The sequence below is a fragment of the Balaenoptera ricei genome, chromosome 6 (assembly GCF_028023285.1).
Source record: "Balaenoptera ricei isolate mBalRic1 chromosome 6, mBalRic1.hap2, whole genome shotgun sequence".
Lineage (NCBI taxonomy): Eukaryota > Metazoa > Chordata > Mammalia > Artiodactyla > Balaenopteridae > Balaenoptera > Balaenoptera ricei.
In genome coordinates, this window is record NC_082644.1 from 75,987,715 (window position 1) to 76,003,831 (window position 16,117).

The window sequence follows — 16,117 nt, forward strand, 5'->3', positions numbered from 1 at the left end:
CATATATTCATATTCTGCTGGAATGAACATAAATTTGCCCAGCTTTATGGAAAAGTTTTATTATTATTATTATTATTATTATATATCCAAAGTTGTTTAAATGTTTGAGTCTTTGGACTCAGTAATTTATCCTAAGGAAAATAATAAGATATCCATAAAGATTTATGTGAATGTTGATAATAGTTATAACAGTGAAAACTTACAAGGTGCCAGTTATCAGTTTATTGTCTCTGAGCTCCAAATTCACCCTTCTTTGTCTTCCTTTGTGTTACTCTAGCTAAGTCCTATAAACATTTCTTTTGCCAGCTGGCGGGATATTCATTTCATCAGTAGAGGGCACTGGGTGCAGTAGTTGCAAGAAAACACTTCTCTTCCAGGTTCCAGCCCTCCGTATACATTCTGAGCCCCACAGCCATAAGCAGGAGCTTGAGCTGCACCCTCAGGCCATCTCTGCCTATCTGCAGCCACTTGAGAGCAGCTTCAGCTGTCTGCACCCACAAGCAATGCTGGCCACTTCAACAGACACACTCTGGCCCGCCCACACCAACCAGCAAAGGCAGGTCACTCCTGCAGACCAGCTCCTGCCTACCAGCTCCTGCCTATCCACACCCAGCAGCAGTGATGAACTGTTTTTACAGATCAGTGCCAGCCTGTGCCCTCAGCCAAGTTTTTTTTTTTTTTTGCCACGTTTGAATCTCAGCCTTGGGGCCCAGAGGGCTTCTCCTAGTCCTTTATTGTCCCTATTCCTCAGGCTAGAGGTAGTACCTGCTTTTTTTTTTTTAATTGGAGCATAGTTGATTAACAATGTCGTGTTAGTTTCAGGTGTACAGCAAAGTGATTCAGTTATACATATACATGTATCTATTCTTTTTCAAATTCTTTTCCCATTTAGGTTATTACAGGATATTAAGAGCGTTCCCTGTGCTATACAGTAGGTCCTGTTGGTAATCTGTTTTAAATATAGCAGTGTGTACTTGTCAATCCCAAACTCCCAATCTATCCCTCCCTTCAACCCTTCCCCCCCCCCCCCCCCCGGTAACCGTAAGTTGTTCTCTAAGTCTGTGAGTCTGTTTCTGTTTTATAAATAAGTTCATTTGTATCTTTTTTTTAGATTCTGCATATAAGTGATATCATATGATATTTGTTTTTCTCTGTCTGACTTACTTCACTTAGTATGATAATCTCCAGGTCTATCCATGTTGCTGCAAATGGCCCTATTTCATTCTTTTTAATGGCTGAGTGATATTCCTTTGCATATATGTACCACATCTTCTTCATCCATTCATCTGTCGATGGACACTTAGGTTGTTTCCATGTCTTGGCTATTGTAAACAGTGCTGCAATGAACATTGGAGTGCATGTATCCTTTTGAACCATGTTTTTTTCTGGATATATGCCCAGCAGTGGGATTGCTAGATCATATGGTCGCTCTATTTTTAGTTGCTTAAGGAGCCTCCATACTGTTCTCCACAGTGACTGTACCAATTTACATTCCCACCAACAGTGTAGGAGGGTTCCCTTTTCTTCACACCCTTTCCAGCATTTATTGTTTGTAGATTTTTTTAATGATGGCCATTCTGACTGGTATGAGGTGATATCTCATTACAGTTTTGATTTGCATTTCTCTAATAATTAGCAATGTTGAACATATTTTCATGTGCCTCTTGGCCATCTGTATGTCTTCTCTGGAGAAATGTCTATTTAATGTCTTCTGCCCATTTTTTGATTGGGTTTTTTTTTTTTTTTTGATATTGAGCTGCATGAGCTGCTTGTAAATTTTGAAGACTAATCCCTTGTAGGTTACGACGTTTGCAAATATTTTCTCCCATTCTGTGGGTTGTCTTTTTGTTTTGTTTATGGTTTCCTTTGCTCTGCAAAAGCTTTTGAGTTTAATTATGTCCCATTTCTTTATTTTTGTTTTTATTTTGTTTATTTTATTATTTTTCTTTATTTTGTTCCTGGTGGGCTTTGATTGAAGGGCACTGACAGCTCCCAATATTATTCCATTTTATGGATGTATCCTCGTTTATTTCACTAATCCTTTATTGTTGAGCTTTTAAGTTCTGTATCAGTCAAGGTGCAGTTGGGAGACAGAAACCACAACAGTTATTTGAACAGGGAAAAATTAATACCCCCCCAAAATAACTACTAAAAGAGGTAAAAGTGGGCTGTAAGAGGTCCAACTATCACAAATTAAAAGAGCAAGTAATTTAAAGTTAGAGCCCCCTTAGAGCCCACTCTTACCTCTTTTAGTAGTTTTTTTTGGGGGTATTAATTTTTCCCTGTTCAAATAACTGTTGTGGTTTCTGTCTCCCAACTGGACCTTGACTGACATAGAAGTTAAAAGCTCAACAATAAAGGATTAGTTAAATAAACGAGGATACATCCATAAAATGGAATAATATTGGGAGCTGTCAGTGCCCTTCAGTCAAAGCCCACCAGGAACACAGTTGTAGCTAAACAAGTTGCATTTGTTACTTTGTAGAAAAGGAGAATGCATATCACGGGAAACCACAGGATGTTTCAGTAGGAATGTGTTAGAAAGAACTCATTATAGGATTTGGGATTTGGTTGGGTGATTTGGGGGAAGGTTTAAGAAAGAAATTTGGTCTAGATTGTGTGTTGTCAGAATGTGGGGGTAATTCTATGGTTGGACATTTTGCAGTTGCCATAGTGATATGTCTTTTGTCTGTACTTACACAAAGTTATGAAGAGGCCTTTATTTATTTCATCCTGTCATGATCCCAGAGTAACCTTGTCTAAGGTTGGTATTCTGTGAGATTGTGTCCAATAGGAGACTAACGTGGCCTTGCTCTGAATGTTAGATCGGTTCTGAACATGGGTTCTTTTTCAGAGCTTTCAGCTATCATGTAAGAAGTCTGCCTACCCTGGGGCCACCACATGGAATGACCACATACTTACATATAGAGAGAGATGGCCCAGAGTTCAAGTCTCCAGCTATTGAAGGCTTCCATCCTGGGTAACAGACAATTGAATGAAGAAGACTTTGAGATGCTGTCAGCCCCAACCATTGTCTGACCACAACTACGTGAGGGACCTGCATGCAGTCAGAACTACCAGCTGAGCCAAGCTGACCTCCAGACTTGTGAGTAAAATAAATAATTACCATTGATTTGAGTTACTATTTGGGGGTGGTTTGTTTTACAGTAATAGATAACTGATACAATGTCTGATAGGCAGTTAGCTCTATAGTTCTGGAGCTCAGGAGAGAGATCAGACATGGTGGTACAGATCAGGAAGTCCTTTAGCAAGGAGAAAGCACTTGAAGTCATAGATGAAGTCATCAGGGAGATAATGTACATTGAGAAGAAAAAAAAGAACCCACAGTGGCACCTTTAGCAATAACACTGAAGCGATCAAGACGAAAGAAGAATTTGCAAGGAGACTGAGAAGGAGTTATCAGATGACATCCAAGAGAGGTGAATGTTAAGGAAGTCAAGAATGAGAGTATGAAGAAAGAGGGCATTTTCCACAGAGTCAAATACTGTAGAGGGAGATCAAGTAAGACAAAGACTGAAAAGTGTTCTTTGGATTGAGCAACAGTGAGTTTACCTTGTTGGTAAAAGTAGTTTCAGGGAAACTAGGGGCTAGGCAATGATGGGGGCAGACGCCAGATTGCAGAGATAAGGAGAGAGGAGAAGATGAGAAGGACACCAAATCCCATGCTGTTTTACTGCATCATGCTGACTTTCTGCATACTATTCGTCTGTATATAATTTTTTCTACAATTCAGTAACCCATAAAACAATCACATCATGTCATGAACCTTACAATTCCACAAAAGCATGGGTATATCATGTCCTGGTATATATTTAGTGTCATACTTTAACCTGCAGTTTCCAGTTATAAATGCATTACTCTGTGTGTTTGTCTGTCATTATAATCACTTTAAATCTCTCATTGTTTATTTCTCTTGAAAGTAAAATAGCTCATCATTTAAAATAGTACTCAGTGTTCAGTGTTCATTGGTGCCTTGTAATTACTTCAGAAAAACAATCTCAGTTTACAAGTTATAAACTCCTGAAGCATCTCTGCAGGAGGAATAGCTTACTTTCACCAGAAAAGTCTAGGGAAAATTATTCTAGTCATAGCCTGATAATTCATTGGCCTGATTGTCAGAGCTCCCATGACAGTTCACTCTCTTGGGAGGCTGGTGTGGGGCTCTGCTTATCCAAGGGGGAGGTCAAGGCCTCCTTGGCAACAGGGAATGAGTTGCCAGGGGGTTGTGGAAAGAAATTCTTTTCAATTCAACCTGTAAGTAGATCTGGACATGATGGCTGCATTTGGCTCCTCTAAGTCTCTCTTTCCCCCTTCTTTTCAGGGCAAATCTTATCCCTAACTCTTTCATTATTTGCTTGTGGTTTCCTTGCCAAAGATGCGTGGAGGTAAGCACTATGATGAGGATGGGAGTTAGGCTTTTTGAATGAAGAGTTTACGTTTCAAAGGACTTGAAATTTATATTTCAAATGTCACTTCCCAATGAGCCTTTACACATAAACAAAACACGATTAACAAACTTGGAAGGTGAGGAATAGCATGCATGTTTGACTCCTGTTGCATTCCTGGGCTATACTGGCTGTAACATTTTTTTATAGATTCTATAGTTACCTTGTAAATATCACCATCGAGTATATTATATTTAAAAACATTCTTTTGTTAGGTGTAAAAGTTTAAAAGGTACTATTATCTTTAAACATCTGGTTTTGGCATTTTTTCATATTTTAAGATATTAGAAGCCTCTAAAATGGAAATTTTGTGGGCATTTCTCAGCATTTGAGAAGCCCTGCCTGGGGCAATAACTTTGACCCTGTGTGGAAAGGTGTGGAGGATAATTCTGTGAGTGCTCAGAGGGGTTTGAAAAGTTAGAAACGAACGCTTGTGCATTGAGCACGTTTTGTTGTGCTTAGCACCATACTAGGGGCTACACGTTCTACATTTAATCATGGAGAATTGCCTGGAATGCGGCCTGAGAACACAAAGTCCTGGAGGAGATGATTTGAGCTGTCAGCAGAAGGGAAACTGCAGTATGTGGGACTTAAAAACAGCTTGCATGGGGTATGGGATAAGGGTAGAGGGAAAAAAATCTTGGCAAATTTATTCTGCACAAATACTTGTGTCATCCTCATTTGTGTAGACTTTGTGACTTTTTCCCTGGGTTCATCTGGTTGGCAGATGGATGTAAATGCCTTTTAGCCTCAAGGAAGGCACACAGAAGGCACGTACGATTCTTGGCTGTGCGATAAACAGAAGCTGAGCTTCAGAGAACTTCTGGTATGTGTGCGTGTTTGTGTGCACGCGAGCATGTGTGCACACGCTGGGGCTGAACGTACCACTGGTTTAAATCTGATTTTCAACTGGGAAGATTTCACGTACTTCTTTAGTGTGGCCCAAGAGAATATAATTTTGGCAATGAAAAGTAGAGCATGTTCCAAAAGTTCTTTTCTTTTGCCATCAGGGATAGCAGTACTTTTATTTATAGTAATTTCAGGTCCCCAAATACCTTCAGCAGTATTAGTGGAGCAAACAACAAAAAAAATTAAGCAGCAGATGATTAGATCATGTGATATTTTACAGAGTACTTTATTCTCTTGCCTTTGGAAAATACAGGCTTTCTTTTCTCAACTGTGGTTATAGCTAATTCTTTTTTTTTTAAACATCTTTATTGGAGTATCATTGCTTTACAATGGTGTGTTAGTTTCCACTTTATAAGAAAGTGAATCAGCTATACATATACATATATCCCCATATCTCCTCCCTCTTGCATCTCCCTCCCACCCTCCCTCTCCCCCCGAGCTGATCTCCCTGTGCTATGTGGCTGCTTCCCACTAGCTATCCATTTTACATTTGGTAGTGTATATAAGTCCATGCCACTCTCTCACTTCATCCCAGCTTACCCTTCCCACTCCCTGTGTCCTCAAGTCTATTCTCTATGTCTGTGTCTTTATTACTGTCCTGCCCCTAGGTTCATCAGAACCATTTTTTTTTTTTTTTTTAGATTCCATATATATGTGTTAGCATATGGTATTTGTTTTTCTCTTTCTGACTTACTTCACTCTGTATGACAGACTCTAGGTCCATCCACCTCACTACGAATAACTCAGTTTTGTTTCTTTTTATGGCAGAGTAATATTCCATTGTATATATGTGCCACATCTTTATCCATTCATCTGTCGATGGACACTTAGGTTGCTTCCATGTCCTGGCTATTGTGCATAGAGCTGCAATGAACATTGTGGTACATGACTCTTTTTGAATTATGGTTTTCTCAGGGTATATGCCCAGTAGTGGGATTGCTGGGTCGTATGGTAGTTCTATTTTTAATTTTTTAAGGAACCTCCATACTGTTCTCCATAGTGGCTGTATCAATTTACATTCCCACCAACAGTGCAAGAGGGTTCCCTTTTCTCCACACCCTCTGCAGCATTTATTGTGTGTAGATTTTTTGATGATGGCCATTCTGACTGGTGTGAGGTGATATCTCATTGTAGTTTTGATTTGCATTTCTCTAATGATTGTGATGTTGAGCATCCTTTCATGTGTTTGTTGTCAATCTGTATATCTTCTTTGGAGAAATGTCTATTTAGGTCTTCTGCCCATTTTTGGATTGGGTTATTTGTTTTTTTCATATGGAGCTGCATGAGCTGCTTGTATATTTTAGAGATTAATCCTTTGTCAGTTGCTTCACTTGCAAATATTTTCTCCCATTCTGAGGGTTGTCTTTTCATCTTGTTTATGGTTTCCTTTGCTGTGCAAAAGCTTTTAAGTTTCATTAGGTCCCATTTGTTTATTTTGTTTTTATTTCCATTTCTCTAGGAGGTGGGTCAAAAAGGATCTTGCTGTGATTTATGTCACAGAATGTTCTGCCTATGTTTTCCTCTAAGAGTTTTATAGTGTCTGGCCTTACCTTTAGGTCTTTAATCCATTTTGAGTTCATTTTTGTGTATGGTGTTAGGGAGCTTTCTAATTTCATTCTTTTACATTTAGCTGTCCAGTTTTCCCAGCACCACTTATTGAAGAGGCCGTCTTTTCTCCATTGTATACTCTTGCCTCCTTTATCAAAAATAAGGTGACCATATATGCGTGGGTTTATCTCTGGGCTTTCTATCCTGTTCCATTGATCTATATTTCTGTTTTTGTGCCAGTACCATGCTGTCTTGATTACTGTAGCTTTGTAGTATAGTCTGAAGTCAGGGAGCCTTAATCCTCCAGCTCCATTTTTCTTTCTCAAGATTGCTTTGGCTATTTGGGGTCTTTTGTGTTTCCATACAATTTGTGAAATTTTTTGTTCTAGTTCTGTGAAAAATGCCATTGGTAGTTTGATAGGGATTACATTGAATCTGTAGATTGCTTTGGGTAGTATAGTCATTTTCACAATGTTGATTCTTCCAATCCAAGAACATGGTATATCTCTCCATCTGTTTGTATCATCTTTAATTTCTTTCATCAGTGTCTTATAGTTTTCTGCATACAGGTCTTTCGTCTCCTTAGGTAGGTTTTTTCCTAGGTATTTTATTCTTTTTGTTCAATGGTAAATGGGAGTGTTTCCTTAATTTCTCTTTCAGATGTTTCATCATTAGTGCATAGGAATGCAAGAGATTTCTGTGCATTAATTTTGTATCCTGCTACTTTACCAAATTCATTAATTAGCTCTAGTAGTTTTCTGGTAGAGTCTTTTGGATTCTCTATGTATAGTATCATGTCATCTGCAAACAGTGACAGTTTTACTTCTTCTTTTCCGATTTGGATTCTTTTTATTTCTTTTTTGTCTCTGATTGTTGTGGCTAAAACTTCTAAAACTATGTTGAATAATAGTGGTGAGAGTGGGCAACCTTTTCTTGTTCCAGATCTTAGTGGACATGGTTTCAGTTTTTCACCATTGAGAATGATGTTGCCTGTGGATTTGTCATATATGGCCTTTATTATGTTGAGGTAAGTTCCCTCTATGCCTACTTTCTGGAGGGTTTTTATCATAAATGGGTGTTGAATTTTGTCAAAAGCTTTTTCTGCATCTATTGAGATGATCATACAGTTTTTATCCTTCAGTTTGTTAATATGGTGTATCACCTTGATTGATTTGCGTATATTGAAGAATCCTTGCATTCCTGGGATAAACCCCACTTGATCATAATGTATGATCCTTTTAATGTGCTGTTGGATTCTGTTTGTTAGTATTTTGTTGAGGATTTTTGCATTTATGTTCATAAGTGATATTGGCCTGTAATTTTCTTTCTTTATGACATCTTTGTCTGGTTTTGGTGTCAAGGTGATTGTGGCCTCATAGAATGAGTTTGGGAGTGTTCCTCCCTCTGCTATATTTTGGAAGAGTTTGAGAAGGATGGGTGTTAGCTCTTCTCTAAATATTTGATAGAATTCGCCTGTGAAGCCATCTGCTCCTAGGTTTTTGTTTTTTGGAAGATTTTTAATCACTGTCTCAGTTTCAGTGCATGTGATTGGTCTGTTTATATTTTCTATTTCTTCCTGATATAATTTTTTTCTAAGATTTATTTAAAAGGAATATTCTTGCCTGTGCAACAAGAATATGGACAGTACAATTGACCTTGTCTCTTAGTCTTGATGATTCAAAGAAAAATACATAAGAGTCAAATCCTTTGAATTTGTCAATATTTATTATAATGGAAATATACATGGAATGGAAATATACATGAAATGAAGCTATATTGGAAACATACAGCAGTAACTAGAAAAATGTCTGTTATTTATTGAGCAACTACTATATACTACATTCTTTCATATACTCATTACCTAATTTATATTCAAATAATCCTATTAAGGTATGTTTTATGATCACCATTTGTTTCAGTTGTGTCTCAAAAATATTAGGTAATTACTCCAAGGACTCTGAATAGCAAAGCTGGGAGTTTGAACCTAAGTTCGGCCAACTCTGAAGTTTATATTCTTTCCACTCAAACATGCTGCCCCTTAAAGTCATGGCAATTACTGGGAATGACACTCAGTTCTATCACTAGGAAAGCAACTGTGTTTATTAGTCAATACTGTTCATATTCAAAGAATCATTTACTGAACTTCTACTTTCTTCTAGACATGATGATAAATGATGTGGAATCTAGAGATCAAAGATAAGGTGTCCCTGCCTTCACAGAACCCACAGGTTAGTGGGAAAGTCTAGAAAGAATATTAATGATTACGGTGCAGGATGTTAGACATTATGAGAAATGTAACAGTAAGCTACTACTAGAGCCTGGGAAAGGCCACAGGCTCTGTGTGCATGTGTGGTGTGTGTGGTGTGTTTGACTGAGGTAAGATAAAGGACATTCAAACGGAACAGCATGTGCAAAGTCAAGTGATGGAGAACATATGGCTTATATGAGAAACTGCAAATTGTTTGGTTTACCTGGAACATAGTGGTAATGGGTGGCAGAGTGATGGGAAATGAGAATAAAAGGCTTTGAGAGGGACTTCCCTGGCGGACCAGTGGTTAAGACTTTGCGTTTCCACTGTAGGGGGGCACAGGTTTGATCCCTGGTAGGGGAACTAAGAACCCACGTGCTGCATGGCCGAAAGAAAAGGCTTTGAGAATGGTGAAATCAGGAATTTTACCTTTTGTAATGACCATAAACTTTCAAAATTGTCTTGATAAGATAAATATTTTCCTTCCTATCTTTTGAAGACACACTTTACTATCATAGTATTTTCCCAAAGAGGAAATGCAATTAGCACACAAGTATATGGGAAAAATAGTCTTATTGGTAATCAAAGTAAAGAAAAAAAGTTAACCCAACCAAAGAATGAAACTAATAAAAATATCCAGTATTGATAAGGATAAGATGAGCTAGGCATATTTGTATTTTGCTGATTGTTCTATAAACTGGTCCAACACTTTTGTAAAGTTAAATATATATTAAGATATTTTAAATGTTTATGCCCTTTGAATCAATGGCACTAGTTTTGGAACTCTGTAATAAGAGAGTTATTATAAATATTTATTGCAAGTTTCTTTAATGGCGAATCATTAGAATCAGCCTAAGTCGCCATAGTACATCACTTTGATGCAACTTAAAGTACCATTAAAAATTATGTTTATGAATAACATATAAAATGCATTTAACACAATTCTAGCTAAAAAAGTAGGATACTGAAATTGTATATATACATATATATACACACACACACGTATATATCCCTTCTCCCACTCCCCTACACCATATAAAACTATGCATTTTGTGTGTGTGTATATATATATATATATATATATATATACACACGCACACATACACACACACACATTTGTATCCCCTGTCTTCCACTCCCCTAACACCCAATAAAAGTATACGTTAAAAAAGAAACTGGAAATAAATCCACAGAATGTTAATGGTGGTAGTTGGGTTTTAGTGATAGGACTATGGGGAATTTTTTCTTCTTACTTTTATGCATTTTCCATATATTCTTTAATGATTGTTTAACTGTCAGAGATAGTACTAAATATTTTGTTAATGAATAGGAAAAGATGCTTGTAGAGTTCAGTTTTATTTTTTTGTTTCCTGTTGTCTGGTAAACTATTCTCAGATAGACCTGGCCAGCAAGGGGATAATTCTTTTAAAAAATTCCCAGTATTGGCAGACTTTCTCTTGGAATAGCTCTGCTGAACTCAAATGAGATCTTTTCTCCCCAAGCTACTCGCCCTTCTGTTTTTCTGGAAAGATGGAATTCATGAAAAATTACAATCTACAGTCTACAAATTGCTATGTACTACAAGGTCTACTAAACAGTATGACAGGGCTTCCCTGGTGGTGCATTGGTTGAGAATCTGCCTGCCAATGCAGGGGACACGGGTTCAAGCCCTGGTCTGGGAAGATCCCACATGCCGCGGAGCAACTAGGCCTGTGAGCCACAATTACTGAGCCTGCGCGTCTGGAGCCTGTGCTCCGCAACAAGAGAGGCCGTGATAGTGAGAGGCCCGCGCACCGCGATGAAGAGTGGCCCCCGCTTGCCACAACTAGAGAAAGCCCTCGCACAGAAACGAAGACCCAACACAACCATAAATAAATAAATTTAAAAAAAAAATCTTCCTGAAAATGTTCCTCTTAAAAAAACCAAAAACAAACCCCCAAAAAACAGTATGACATTTTATTTTGAGAACTATATCTCCCAGGCTACAATGCCCCATAGCTAGTCTCACATCAAATGCAACCTTCCTGAACAGTCGTTTTCTCAAAGCTCCTATCTCTTTAGAAAGTAAGTTGTTAGGGAGAGCAGGTGGCTCTGAAAACAGCCATCCACACACTCTACCTCTTTGAGAATAGTGAATCTGAACAAGTGTCTCCTTGTCAAGGATGAACAATCACAAAAGACATTAATGAAGCCCATAAAAATAAGAGCAGGGTGTAAGAAAACACGACCATTATGAAATAGCACAAAGCTACGAGGAAAGAACAAGCCGGGATGAGAAGATACCAAGTGAGACTGAAAGAAATATGGGAGAGAGAGTAAAGAGTGACAAGGAACTAAAGAAATGCAAAAAGAATAAAACATTCATGCCGAGGGAGGAAAGAGCACAGTCAATGATGCATATACTCACATGGAAAACAAACTTGAGAAATTTTTGCAGAACATAGAGTAAAAGGACAAGAAGATGGAAAAGGAAAAGGTCATGGATATAGAGGGCAAAGAATGGAGTTTAAGCTAAAGCTAAGAACTTTAAGTACTCCTAAGGAAACAACAAAGATAATATAAACAGAATAAATATTAAAAATGTAATGGAATAAAATGACCGTGTTGAAAGAAGTCAAAGTATGTAGATTGAAAAGGCTCACAGATTCTAGTAAAAAGCATTCAGAACAAACAACCCCCCACACACAAAAGAAATACTGCAAAGTCCATTCTTACAAATACATTAATTATTAGGATTTAAAAAAATAAGTGCTCAGGAAGTAGAAAAAAGTTTGCCAATAAAAGGAACTAAAATTAAACTCTTATGTAACTCTAAATTCCAGAAGAACTTGGAGACATATCTGCAAGCTTTGCAAGAGGCTGGATTAAAATGTGGATATTCGGGACTTCCCTGGTGACACAGTGGGTAAGAATCCGCCTGCCAGTGCAGGGGACACGGGTTCGATCCCTGGTCCAGGAGGATCCCACATGCCGCGGAGCAACTAAGCCCATGCGCCACAACTACTGAGCCTGCGCTTTGGAGCCCACAAGCCACAATTGCTGAGGCCCACGTGCCTAGAGCCCATGCTCTGCAACAAGAAAAGCCACCGCAATGAGAAGCCCACGCACCACAACGAAGAGTAGCCGACGCTTGCTGCAACCAGAGAAAGCCCGCATGCCGCAACGAAGACTCAATGCAGCCAAAAAAAATTTTTTTGAAGTAGATATTCAAAATTAGGTAAGCACACTTTCATTGACAAAGGTGGTAGAAAGATGTACTTTTAGAAGTAGAAGCTCTCTACCCCTATATACTTTTCTGCAAAATATAAGATAAAATATAAATAAAATGGGCTTGACAGTGTACATTAATCACTGAGAGATGATACAAAAACATAATTTAATAACAAGAATGTTAGCATTTAAAAGATGTGTAGAATTTTTCCTTATCCAATTTGCTCAGCAAATCTGTGGATCTATAATAACTTGATATATTTTGTTGCTTAAAGGGAAAGCTTGGCCTTACCTTTTCTGTTTTTGCTCTTTTCATGGTACAGGAAATGTATTTTTGCTAACCAGTTATTCACTTCATGTTTAAAGTGTCCTTTGTTGCCCTTTTGGATAGCTATTGTGTTAGGTCAAAGGTAGTTTCCTGCCACATGCCTAGGCCACTTTTTTTTTTTTTTTAATATTTCAGCTTACTTTTTTTTTTTTTTTTTTTAACTTTGGGTTTGTTTATTTTATTTATTTATTTATTTATAGCTGTGTTGGGTCTTAGTCTCTGTGCGAGGGCTTTCTCCAGTCGTGGCAAGTGGGGGCCACTCCTCATCGCGGTGCGCGGGCCTCTCACCATCGCGGCCTCTCTTGTTGCGGAGCACAGGCTCCAGACGTGCAGGCTCAGCAATTGTGGCTCACGGGCTCAGCCGCTCCACGGCACGCGGGATCTTCCCAGACCAGGGCTCGAACCCGCGTCCCCTGCACCGGCAGGCAGACTCTCAACCACTGCACCACCAGGGAAGCCCCTAGGCCACTTTTAAATGATGTGGCACTGCCCTCAGCTCCTACTGTGGGGACCACATGCTTTGTCCTACTCGGGTGCAGCCAAAATTGGACCATGGTGGGCACCTGACCCATGACCATCAAATTATAGGTGATTAAAAGAATGGGAGCTGAGTCAGACTGTCTAGGTCCAAATCCAAGGTTTGCCACTTGACTTTGATCTTCATTTTCTTCTTTCATAAAATGAGCTTAATGATTATTCCTATTTGATTTGTTTGAAGTAAGAATTTAGAGTTAATCCATATGCTGTTTGGTACATGATACCTAATCCTGTTGCATGTTATAGTTATTATTACTATTATTTGAAAAGATAGGGTAAGTCAATCAAATTCTCTCTCCTCTTTTAAATTTGATTTGGGAAAATCAGAATCAGGCAGCTAGCAATGGGAATAAGAGTTTAAATCATGCATAGAGAGGAGCTATGAGATAGAGTTGCCAGGGGTGACGGCAATCTGGAGTTTGGAGATAGGGGAAACTATGATTAAGCAGATTGTGTCTTTAGGCAAATCTGATATAAACCCAGACAGAGTTACATCACCTCACTGAATGCATGCCCTACGACAGTTGTTTTTAGCACATATACATTCACCCCTTAGAGACAGTTTCTCTCTTCTATGACTGCTGGACCTTTCAGCTTCACTAAATAGGGTAGCTCCCTGTTATGGACTGAATGTTTGTATTCCCAGAAAATTCATATGCTGAAATCCTCATAATGTGATGATATTAGGAGGTGGGTGGGAGGGCCTTTGGATGGTGATTAGATCATCAGGGTAGAACCTCATGAATGGGATTACTGCCTTTATAAAAGAGACTACAGAGAGGTCTCAAGTCCTCTTTCTGCCAGGTGAGAATAAAATGGGAAGACTGCAGTATGCAACTAGGAGAGGGCTCTCATCAGAACCCAACCATGCTGGCACCCTAGCAGAACTGTGAGAAATAAATTTAGCCTCCAGAACTGTGAGAAATAAATTTCTATTGTTTATAAGCCACCCAGTCTGTGGTACTTTGTTGTAGTGGCCTGAACAGACTAAGACACTCTCATTATACAGGGAAATCTGCCAGAGTTAAAGGTAAGAAAAGGGAATCTGGGATCCAGAATAAGGTTGAAGTGATCTTCCATTCTTCCTGTGATGTCTAGTCTGCCTTCTGTCTCTGCCAAGCAACAGAATAAAGACCAAGCTTCTACCCATAGCAGGTAAGGCCTGCCCTGATCTGAGGATGGGCCAGCTTAAAGGAGCCTTACTAAGTACATTTGGTCAAGAAATTTGTGTACATTTCAATTAGTAACATACCTAACTTGTTTGGACTTGTACAATTTCTAAGAATAATTATGAAAAATGAGGTCATTCAAAAGGCTCATTTTCTAAGATTTCAGTATATAATTAGCAATGTGGTATGGAATAAATAAAATGGCACAGTTTGGGGGTTGGTGCCTTGTATGTTTCTGTCCCAGATCTTTCCAGTGCTTTTTTTTTTTTTTTTTTTTTTTATACAAATGGTCTCCCCAAGAGAAGACACTTTTTTTAAAATTTATTTATTTATGGCTGTGTTGGGTCTTCATTTCTGTGCGAGGGCTCTCTCTAGTTGTGGCAAGCGAGGGCCACTCTTCATCGCGGTGCGCTGGCCTCTCACTGTCGCGGCCTCTCTTGTTGCGGAGCACAGGCTCCAGACGCGCAGGCTCAGTAATTGTGGCTCACGGGCCCAGTTGCTCTGTGGCATGTGGGATCTTCCCAGACCAGGGCTCGAACCTGTGTCCCCTGCATTGGCAGGCAGATTCTCAACCACTGCGCCACCAGGGAAACCCTCCAGTGCTTTTAATTCTTTCAATAATAAAGAATACAGCAATGTGTGGATCTTTGAATCTATGGTATATAGTAACTGTCAGCCTAGAGCAGTGGTTCTCAACCAGGGATGGTTTTTGTCTCCTGCGGACATTTGTCAATGTCTGGAGAGTTTTGGTTGTCATAACTTGGGGGCTTGTGCGATTGGCATCTAGTGGGCAGAGGCCAGGGATGTTGCTAAATATCCTACAATTTAGAGGATGATCCCCCCCACAAAGAGAATTATTTTGTCAAATATGTCAATAGGGCCAATATTGAGAAACCCTGCCCTAAAAAAGGAAGCCTAGAACTTCTATTGAATGTTCTTTTTTTCAACCAACTAATGAGAAGAAATATGGGGGAGACAAGCAAAAATGTCAGCAGCCCTCCGTGGTGTTCAGAGTTCCTCAGGTCTGGAGCATTTCAGATGTTTGCTGTTTACCAATGACGACCAATTTGTTTATTTTCTAAAGTTCAGAGATTTCACAGGGACATATTATTAAACTGCCTATTATTTTCTCTTTTCACAAGCCTATTTTAATGGCCTAGTATTAACACATCTGGCATAGAGATCTTATTGTTCTGAGTGCTGGATCTATTTTCACTTACTCAAGATTTTCCTAGTCAATACATCCTTTGATCTGAAAATTCAAGAAGTATAAATCCTACCCATGGTTCTGCCCTGTCTCTATCCCTAGTTGGCAGGTCTTCTACAAGCTCTTCAGTGTACTTTGGACATAGTACCTCCTATCAGTGTCATAATTAGAACACCTTATTCCTCTGAACTGTTTAATTTTTTAAATTAATCTCTCTGGTTAGCCATAACCATTCAACTCTGAATTATTCTTCTAGTGTCAGAATAGAAGTCTAAATTATTACAGTATTAGAAGACTAATCAAGATCACCAAGAAAACCTCATGGATATCCCACTGTGTCATACCTAGCATCTGATAGGATCAGGTATATCTTGAAAATTTGCCTGACAAACATGTTGACATATAGTTTTATTAACGAATCCTAGAAAGTCAGTGGAAAAATCCCTTCTATTCTAAGTTGTTCAGGCCACATTCTTGGATACAGGGGATTCTGCA

General features: G+C 38.9%; 1 protein-coding gene across 14 annotated transcripts in view; it reads left to right on the plus strand.

Annotated features, from left to right (window-relative positions):
• TMC1 (transmembrane channel like 1) overlaps positions 1-16,117 on the plus strand; it is a 395,885-nt gene that overhangs the window by 225,291 nt on the left and 154,477 nt on the right. For 11 of the 14 annotated variants that reach the window (XR_009503683.1, XM_059924903.1, XM_059924912.1 and 8 more), the window contains one exon: positions 2,855-3,106. The exons of 1 other annotated variant lie outside the window; for it this stretch is intronic. The gene's annotated coding sequence lies outside the window, so the exon portion shown is untranslated. Of the gene's footprint in view, positions 1-2,854; positions 3,107-4,342; positions 4,407-9,123; positions 9,152-16,117 lie in introns of those variants that run through there. 2 more of the 14 variants (XM_059924901.1, XM_059924909.1) reach the window with 2 other exon arrangements.